This window comes from Muntiacus reevesi, chromosome 17 (genome assembly GCF_963930625.1).
Source record: "Muntiacus reevesi chromosome 17, mMunRee1.1, whole genome shotgun sequence".
Taxonomy (NCBI): domain Eukaryota; kingdom Metazoa; phylum Chordata; class Mammalia; order Artiodactyla; family Cervidae; genus Muntiacus; species Muntiacus reevesi.
In genome coordinates this window covers 196,752-207,204 of record NC_089265.1, presented here as the reverse complement: position 1 = coordinate 207,204, position 10,453 = coordinate 196,752, and the positions used below count along the sequence as shown (strand labels likewise).

Sequence of the window (10,453 nt, the reverse complement as noted above, 5' to 3'; positions counted from 1 at the left end):
TTCCATACTGAACGTTTGTTCATGTGGCTTTGTTTATATGTATCACTCTGGAGGAGAGAAACTCAAAGAAGAACAGGAAATTTCTGAGAAGAAAAGAAAGGAATAGGGAAAAAAAAACTGGTCTAATTGTGCTTTTTAGGGAAATAGCTGTTTTCTATTTAGAACACTGCTACACAATTCATATTTATACATTCAGTTTAGTTCAGTTCAGTCACTCAGTCATGTCCGACTCTTTGCAACCCCATGGACTGCAGCATGCCAGGCCTGCCTGTCTATCACCAACTCCCGGAGTTCACCCAAACCCCATGTCCATTGAGGCAGTGATGCCATTCAACCAACTCGTCCTCTGTCATCACCTTCTCCTCCTGCCCTCAATCTTTCCCAGCATCAGGGTCTTTTCAAACGAGTCAGCTCTTAACCTCAGGTGGCCAAAGTATTGGAGTTTCAGCTTCAGCATCAGTCCTTCCAATAAACACCCTGGACTGATCTCCTTTAGGATGGACTGGTTGGATCTCCTTGCAGTCCAAGGGACTCTCAAGAGCCTTCTTCGACACCGCAGTTCAAAAGCATCAATTCTTCTGCACTCAGCTTTCTTTATAATCAAACTCTCACATCCATACATAAAGAACATTCATGCTAGAGTTACTGAGATCAGATTCTAAGAGATTGTTTCCTGAATACATCTCACAAATATCTTGTCATCAGTCTCTTCTTCCATCTCACATTCTCTTATTAAAAGTGTGGTCTGTGATTTCATTCTTTTCATCTTCTTTGTCATGATATTGTTTCCTATGTCAGGTCTGTTTATAGCATGACTAAGTCCACTGCTTCCTGGATTCATATTGATTTTCATAGTTTCATGGATGGATTTGTAAATGGAGAACTAAAAAAAAAAAAAATAGTACCAGAACTAGCATCAACACATTTCACACTGCAGTTTTTTTTTGAGGAGTTTAATTTACTGAAATATATAGAAAGAAACTTCATTAATTTGTACCTAAATACATTAGGTTTCCTTAAATGATGAGCAATGTAAAACTCCATTGCAGCTAAATAATTTCAAGCAAGAGCAAATCTCGAGTCATCACACTTCCAAACTTCAAATGATATTCAAAAGTTATAGTTATTGAACTAGTATGGTACTCAAACAAACCTAAGCACATAGACAAATGAAGCAGAATTGAGACACCATAAAGAAATACACATCTATCAATTCAGTTGCTCAGTCACTGGATCTTTGTGACATCACGGGCTGCAGCACACCAGGCCTCCCTGTCCATCACTGACTCCCACAGTTTACTCAAACTCATGTCCATTGAGTAGATGATGCCATCCAACCATCTTGTCCTCTATGGTCTCCTTCTCTCATCTTCAATGTTTCCCAACATCAGGGTCTTTTCAAATGAGTCAGTTCTTTGCATCAGGTGGCCAAGGTATTGGAGTCAGCTTCAACATCAGTCCTTCTAATGAATATTCTGGACTGATTTTCTTTAGGGTGGACTGGCTGGATCTCCTCGTAGTCTAAGAGGCTCTCAAGTGTCTTCTCCAACACCACAGTTCAAAAGCAGTATTTCTTCAGTGCTCAGCTTTCTTTATAGTCCAACTCTCACATCCACACATGACTAATGGAAAAACCACAGCTTTGACTAGATGGACCTTTGTTGGCAAAGTAATGTCTCTGCTTTTAAATATGTTCTCTAGGTTTGTCATAACTTTTTTCCCAAGGCACAAGCATCTTTTAATTTCATGGCTGCAATCACCATCTGCACTGATTTTGGAGGCCCAAAAATAAAGTCTGACACTGTTACCACTGTTTCCCCGTCTATTTGCCATGAATTCATGGGAACAGACTCCATGATCTTAGTTTTCTGAATGTCAAAATTTAAGACAACTTTTTCACTCCCCTCTTTCACTTTCATCAAGAGGCTCTTTCGTTCTTCTTTGCTTTCTGCCATATGGGTGGTAACATCTACATTTCTGAGGTTATTGATATTTCTCCTGGCAGTTATGATTCCAGCTTGTGCTTCATCCAGCCCAGCATTTCTTATGCTGTACTCTGCATGCAAGTTAAATAAGCAGGGTAATACAAAATACATACTTGACGTACCCCTTTCTCAACTTGGAACCAGTCTGTTGTTCCATATCCAGTTCTAACTGTTGCTTCTTGACCTGCATACAGATTTCTCAAGAAACGGGTCAGGTGGCCTGGTAGTCCCTTCTCTTGAAGAATTTTCCACAGTTTGTTGTGATCCACACAGTCAAACACTTTGCATAGTCAATAAAGCTGAAATAGATGCTTTTCTGGAACTTTCTTGCTTTTTCAATGATCCAGCAAATGTTGGCAATTTGATCTCTGGTTCCTCTGCCTTTTCTAGAACCAGTTTGTACATCTGGAAATTCTCTGTTCACTGTTGAGAATTTTGAGCATTACTTTGCTAGAGTGTGAGATGAGTGCAATTGTGCAGTAGTTTGAACATTCTTTGGCATTGCCTTTCTTTGGGATTGGAATGAAAACTGATGTTTTCCCATCCTGTGGCCTCTGCTGGATTTTGCAAATTTGCTGGCTTTTTGAGTGCAGCACTTCTCCAGCATCGTCTTTTAGGATTTGAAATAGTTCAATTGGAATTCCTTCACCTTCTCTAGCTTTGTTCATAGTGGTGTTTCCTAAGGCCCACTTGACTTCACATTCCAAGATGTCTGGTTCTAGATGAGTGATCATACCATCATGATTATCTAGGTCGTGAAGATATTTTTTGTATAGTTCCTCCATGTTTTCTTGCCAGCTCTTCTTAATATCTTCTGCTCCTGTAAGGTCCATACCATTTCTGTCCTTTATTGAGTCCATCTTTGCACAAAATGTTCCCTTGGTGTCTCTAATTTTCTTGAAGAGATCTCTAGTCTCCCCCATTCTATTGTTTTCCTCTATTTCTTTGCACTGATGGCTGAGGAAGGCTTTCTTATCTCTCTTTGCTATTCTTTGGAACTCTGGATTCCAATGGGTATATCTTTCCTTTTCTCCTTTGCTGTTCACTTCTCTTCTTTTCACATTCATTTGTAAGGCCTCTTCAGAGAGCCATTTTGCTTTTTTGCATTCTTTTTTCTTGGGAATGGTCTTGATCCCTGTCACCTGTACAGTGTCATAGATCTCTGTCCATAGTTCTTCAGGCACCCTGTCTATCAAATATAGTCGTTTGAATCTATTTCTCACTTTCACTGTATAATCATGAGGGATTTGATTTATGTCATACCTGAATGGTCTAGAGTTTTTTCCTACTTTCTTCAATTTTATTCTGAATTTAGCAATAAGAAGTTCATGATCTGAGCCACAGTCAGTTCCCAGTCTTGTTTTTGCTGACTTTTTAGAGCTTCTCCATCTTTGATTGCAAAGAATATAATCAATCAGATTTCGGAATTGACCATCTGGTGATGTCCACGTGTAGGGTCTTCACTTGTGTTGTTATAAGAGGGTGTTTGCTATGACCAGTGCATTATCTGGACACAACTCTGTTAGCCTTTGCCCTGCTTCATTCTGTACTCCAAGGCCAAATTTGCCTGTTACTCCAGGTGATTCTTGACTTCTTACTTTTGCATTCCAGTCCCCTATAATGAAAAGGAAATCTTTTTGGGGTGTTCTAGAAGGTCTAGAAGGTAAAGCTTCTTCAGGTTTACTGGTCAGGGCATAGTCTTGGATTACCTCGATATTGAATGGTTTTCCTCAGAGATGAACAGAGATCATTCTGTCATTTTTGAGGTTGTATCCTAGTATTGCATTTCAGACTTTTTGGTTGACTGTGTTGGCTACTCCACTTCTTCTAAGGGATTCTTCCCACAGTAGTAGATATAATGGTCATCTGAGTTAAATTCACCCATCCCAGTCCATTTTAGTTCACTGATTCCTAAAATGTTGACGTTCACTCTTGCCATCTCCTGTTTGACCACTTCTTCCAATTTGCTATGATTCATGGACCTAACATTCCAGGTTCCTATGTAATATTGCTCTTCACAGCATCAGACTTTGTTTCTATCACCAGTCACATCCACAACTTGGTGTTGTTTTTGCTTTGCTCCCATCTCTTCCTTCTCTCTGGAGTTACTTCTACACTGATCTCCAGTAGCATATTGGGCACTTATCAGCCTGGAGAGTTCATCTTTCAGTGTCTTGTCTTTTTGCTTTTTCATGCTGTTCATGGGGTTCTCAAGGCAAGAATACTGAAGTGGTTTGCCATTCCCTTCTCCAGTGGACCGCATTCTGTCAGAACTCTTCACCATGACCTGTCTGTCTTGGGTGGCCCTACACTGCATGGCTCAGAGTTTCATTGAGTTAGACAAGGTTGTGTTCCATGTGATCAGATTGGTTAGTTTTTTCACTTAGCATAATGCCCTCAAGGTCCATCCATGTTGCCACAAATGGTAAGATATCCTTTTTTATGGCTATTAATTCCTTTTTTTGTGTGTGCATGTACATACACATATAACATTTTCTTTACCTATTCATCCACTCTTGGACAGTCAGATTCCTTCCATGTCCTCACTATTGCAAATAATATTCTACTTCTGTTCCTTACAGGCCTAAAATGTTGTATTTTGGACACTTCATGAGCCATTAAGGCCAAGTCTTTTAGGGATTTCCCTGGTAGTTCAGTGGTTCAGACTCTGGACTTCCACTGTGTGGGGCCTGGGTTTGATCCATGGTTGGGGAACCAAATCCTGCATGCTGCACAGCACAGCCATGTAGAGTCAACTAACATTTATGTATAGTCAGTTATATTTGACAAAGGAGCTAAGAATGCTCAGTGGGAAAAAGACCAATTCTCCAATGAATAATACTGAGAAAATTGTATAGCCACCTGTTAAAGAATGAAATTGGACACCTAACTTACAGCATGAACAAAATTTAGCTCAAATCGATTAAGGGTAAATATAAGCCTTTAAACCATAAAACATCTAGAAGAAAATGTAGGGTAAAGTTGCTCAGCAGTATGCATCTTGGCAAAAATCTCTTCTTTTTTTTTGATCTGAAAGTAAGAGTCTGTTTTGCATTTAAATAAACTTTGTATCTCCATATACTCTCCAAGTCTGTATGTTCTTTTCACCTTTCTGTCTTTTCTAACCAGTGTGTTAGTGAATCTGACATAGATGCAGCACAAACATGGATAATGAATGATATCTTATAGGTTTATTTGTTTTACAACACAAGTTTACAAAGATCATACAATTTCAGGAAGTTGAGGATTGGAACCAAATTCAGAAACCAAGTTTATGACATATCTCTTTAACCCATTGATCTCTTCTTTGCAAAGACTTGAAATTCCTTGGCCAAGATTCATCCTTCTTTAGTAACAACTCTAGGACAATAATTTTTATTAAGTGACTAAAACATCTTATAGACTATTTTCAGGTTTAAGGATGGGATATAGGTATATGCAATGTCTTCAAAGTAGGATTAAAATAACACAATTTAAAGATAAAAAGATGATACATACCAATTTCCCAGCCAAAGAAATAAATTATACCTAAGTTTAGCAACAAATGACCGCCTTTTTGCTTTCTGATGTCATACCTTCTATTTGAGATATATTCCATACAATTTCTAAAAGACTACTTATTTGCCTCTATAAATTTATGTTTCAATGTCTACATATTTTCAATAAAGTTCATTGTGCTTTCATTTACTACAGATTGTATCTTTTTAAATCTATTCAACTATTTTATATTTCACTTTTCCCCATACATGTGACCCTTTTACTTTCATCATCTTGACATAATACCACTTATCTTTCTCTTTTAAAACATAATTATAAGCTAATACACTATGTTTTAACTTAATTGAGTTGTGTGAAGTTAAACAGGCTTATTGTTTCACTTAACCTCACCACTACCCTTTACCTAATAGTTGTTTACAAAATGTAAGACTTCCCATTTTTAAATTAACCAATGAAAATTATTTTTGTGCATCTTAGTTTATATTTAACAAATGCAAATAAAACATTACTTTTATATATTAATACCAACTGTCTCTGCACATTTCTTCTTCCTAAATGCAGGACTCCAATAATTTCATCTTTTTGGGAGGTTGTATATTTGAATCTTTGTGATTCCTAAATATTGATTATTTCATCCTTTCCAATGTGTTTGCTTAATTTTCCAACTTTATGACATTCACAGGTTTTGTAAGTTAGTCTCTGATTTCCCAGAATTGCTGATGAATATTGATTGAATAAAGCATAAAGGCATGCATTTCAAAATTAATTAACTTTAGTAAATAAAATACTCAAGAACCCTTGAATAAGGCAAAACTTGGTTGATAAGTGGTGATGTTAAATGTTTAAGTGAAATAAAAGATGAGGGACATTAGAAAAACAGAATGAAATGCAAATAGCAAAAGGTGTAAAAGAATGCTACATTCACAAGGGAGGGTTTAATAAATGTCAGATTCTAAAGAAGAGAAAGATAAAACCAAACTCATAATTAGAGGACTGAATGCTTTTACAATCTAAATTTCTTTCGAGTCAAAGAAAATAAAAAAAAACTATTTTGAATATGTTCTACATAAATTATTTGAAAAATGAGCAAGAAAATGTGCTTTAAAAATAATTTTCACAAGCAATTAAATGCTAAACAAATAATCTTAAGTTACATAAGCAGTACATATTCAGTTAATTAAAATTAACAAATATGATTAAATGGTAACAGATCCCAAAGTTGGAAATATTTGAAGACTTTGCAAATGAAAGTAACTAAATATGAGACTAGACATAGAGACTAGAGAACAAGGTTCAAAATATGATATACATAAAACCTAAAACTCAGAATTTGGTGTTTAGTCACTCAGTCATGTCCGACTCTGTGGTCCCATGGACTGTAGCCCACCAGATTCCTCTGTTCATGGGCTTTCCTAGGCAAGAATACTAGAGTAGGTTGCCATTTCCTTCTTCAAGTGATCTCCCTGACCCAGGGATCAAATCTATGTTTCAGGCATTAGCAGGCAGGTTCTTTACCTGGGAAGCCCTAAATCACAGAATAACTGGATTTAATCTCTGAAACCTTGTTTCTATTTCTAAATTATACTGGAAATTAAAGCATTTGATGCAAGAAATATAATATTTATTCATGATATATCTTGACCATGTATATGATTTCATTGAATACTCAGGACAGGGAAAGCAGAAAAATATAGCCAATGAGCAGCCTGCTGGTGCAGAAAAATGTGGGTGAGTCACTCACTCAGTGAAGGAGTGAACCATCTCTGAGAACAGCCTGATCAGTCTGCTGCATGGCCTCCAGGACGAGATAACCATTTGGACCTGTGGGGTGAGAGCATGGTCCAGGGATGAACTAACAACATTGATGACTTCATGAATATCCCTTTGGTGAAGGTCAACTATGTGGACCATAGGGTAATGGATGTTAGAACCGACTGGCCTTTCATGCCAGGCCATAAGGTTAGCTTGACAGCATCTCAGGTCCTGTCTCCTTAGCAAGTCCTGGATCCCACTCAGTTTTCTCCAGAGTTCTACTAAACCAGCTTCCTAGATAGCTCCATATAATGCTTAACTTTAACTTTAAGACACATCTTAACTCATTTTTATTGCTAACTTGATAACAAATTCCCATACCCAGGAAATCCATGAACTTGTTATAAAGAATATGTGTCACATTCATTCACTGAGCACTGACCTACCTACTTTGGAACCTTGGACTGATTAAAAATTGCCATAGTTGAATGTTTGTGTTTGTGGTTTGTGTATATGCCTCAGTCTGGGAGAGAGGAAGTGAGACAAGCATTGGAAAACCTATGGAGAATGGAAGGAATCCAAGGAGTGCTACTTTAATTGTTGCGTTCTAGTCAGTCAGCAATTTTCTTGATAGCATATGTTTGTATAAGCTCATACTTATTATTTAGTGAACATATATTTGCATGAGGGGAAGAAGGGAAATAAAAGGTCTACTTCTACAATTAAAAGTTTAGTATGAAATATGACTTAAGCATCTCCTGGGGAAATAATTCAAAAACTTAAATGGAAATAAATTTTAAGTATTTTTGACATATGTAACATATCAATATCTCTTATTAATATTAATCATGAATTCTGACTCCTGGGGAAATAATTCAAAAACTTAAATGGAAATAAATTTTAAGTATTTTTGACATATGTAACATATCAATATCTCTTATTAATATTAATCATGAATTCTGACAAAGAAGACCAAAGGAAAAACTAAATAGACCTTAAAAATACTCTATATGCTTAGATCATATGATATTGTAACTTTTGTCTCTAAATGATCAGGTACTCAGTCATGTCCCACTTTGCTACCCCATGGCAGACTGCAGATCACCAAACTCCTCTGCCCATGGAATTTTCCAGGTAGGAATGCTGGAGTGGGTTGCCATTTCCTTCTTCAGGGGATCCTCCTGACCCAGGGGTCGAACCCTTGTCCCCTGCATCTCTTTCATTGGTAGGCAGATTCTTTACCACTGTGCCACCTAGGAAGTCCAATAATTAATCTTTTTGTTCTCTAACCAAAGTTTCATTAAAACACATCATACTTTTGAGAACCCAGTGGAAACATAGAACAATTAGATGAAAGTTTTAGAGTTTCATATAAATTTGATAATTTAGTTTATCCTGTTGGATATGAGGGTTAGTTGCTAAGTCATGTCCAATTCTTTGCAACCCCATGGACAGAGAAGCCCTCTAGCCTCCTCTGTTCATGGGATTTCCCAAGCAAGAATACTGGAGTGGGATACTTACATCTCCAGTTGTATTCATATATTTGGATATAAATACAACATGATTACTTAGAAAATATTCTAATTCAAAATGATAAGCTGATCCAACATTTTAAAGTTCAATATGTACTCTATTAAGTTAAGAAAATGAAGCCCACAGTCACAGTAAGCTTCAACCAGTATTATAGAATTCATTAAATACTCCATTTAGTTCAGAAAATTAACGAAACAATGCCAGAAATGAAGGAACCCTTTTCCTAGTAATTGCATTCCATAAAGCCTTCTTTATTTCACCGTTCCGGAGGCTGTAGATCAGAGGATTCAACATGGGGATGACCACTGTGTAGAACATGGAAGCCACTTTGTCCTGAGTCAGGCAGTAGCTGGAGGAAGGTCTGACATAAGTATAGGTGGAGGTGAAATAGAACAGGATGATGGCTGTCAGGTGAGACGCAAACGTGGAGAACGCTTTGTGCCTCCCCTCCCCTGCATGCATAAGGAAGATGGAGAAGAGAATGGAGCAGTAGGAGGTGAGGATCACCAGCAGACTTCCAACTATATTCACACCAGCAAAAGTGGACAAGATGCTTTCATACAGGTGTGTGTCAGAACATGAAAGCTTAAAAATTGGAGGGGTTGGAAGATCCAGAGGAATCGGGTGGAGAGGGAGGTGGGATGGGAGACCGGGATGGGGAATTCGTGTAACTCTATGGCTGATTCACATCAATGTATAACAAAACCCACTGAAAAATAAAAAATTAAAACAAAAAACAAAAAACAAACAAAAAAAAAAAATTGGAGGGGTGTCACAGAAGAAGTGATGGATGCCATTGGAACTGCACAATGACAAGCTGCTCAAAACCCGTGTGAACCACAGAGTTCACCAGGCCCGATGTAAAAGCCCCTGCTGCCGTTTTCAGGCGAACGGTCCTGGACCCGATCAAGGCGTAAAGGAGAGGGTTGCATATGGCCACATAGTGGTCACGGGCCATTCACCCAAAAAGGATGCATTCAGTTGTGGCCAAGGCTATAAAGAACTACATCTGCAGAAAGCAGCCAGCAAAGAAGATGGTTTTCTTCCCTGATAATAAGTCTACCAGCATCTTTGGAGTGACGGTGGATGAATAACTAATATCTGCAAAAGACAGGATTGCCAGGAAGCAGGCCATAGGTGTGTGAAGTTTGGAATCAGTCCTGATTAAAAGGATCATTCCAATATTTCCCACAGCTGTAAGTGTGTAAATCACCAAAAAAAGAAAAAAAAAAAAAGGATAGCCTGTAGCTCCAGTGTGTCTGCTAATCCCAACAGGAGAAACTCCATCAGCAAAGTACATTTATTTCTGGCCATTCATTAAAGATACTATATGCTTAAACTTGTATTCTTTGTAAATATGTCATTGTCCAAATTTCACAAGAAATAGTAGAGATGTTAATGAAGTTATTAACACATGGAAAAAATAAAATCCTGGGATAATATAGTAGAGTAAGCAGGGTGACTATCAGTTCAGTTCAGTCACTCAGTCATGTCCGACTCTTTGAGTCTGCATGGACTGTAGCACGCCAGGCCTCCCTGTCCATCGCCAACTCCCAGAATGACTTTAGTAAAGGGGAAATTAGTGGACAAATGAGCAAGCTTTGGAATTCAATAAGCAATTGTCTGTATTGAATCTGGGTTGTGGAACTCCCTGTTTGCTGGTCAAAGTTCGTATAGTCCATTTA

At 37.7% G+C, this 10,453-nt stretch overlaps 1 pseudogene; it reads right to left on the bottom strand.

Annotated features, from left to right (window-relative positions):
• Positions 1-8,954: 8,954 nt before the first annotated feature.
• Positions 8,955-9,945, bottom strand: LOC136148730 (olfactory receptor 5F1-like; annotated as a pseudogene).
• Between the last annotated feature and the right edge of the window lie 508 nt (positions 9,946-10,453).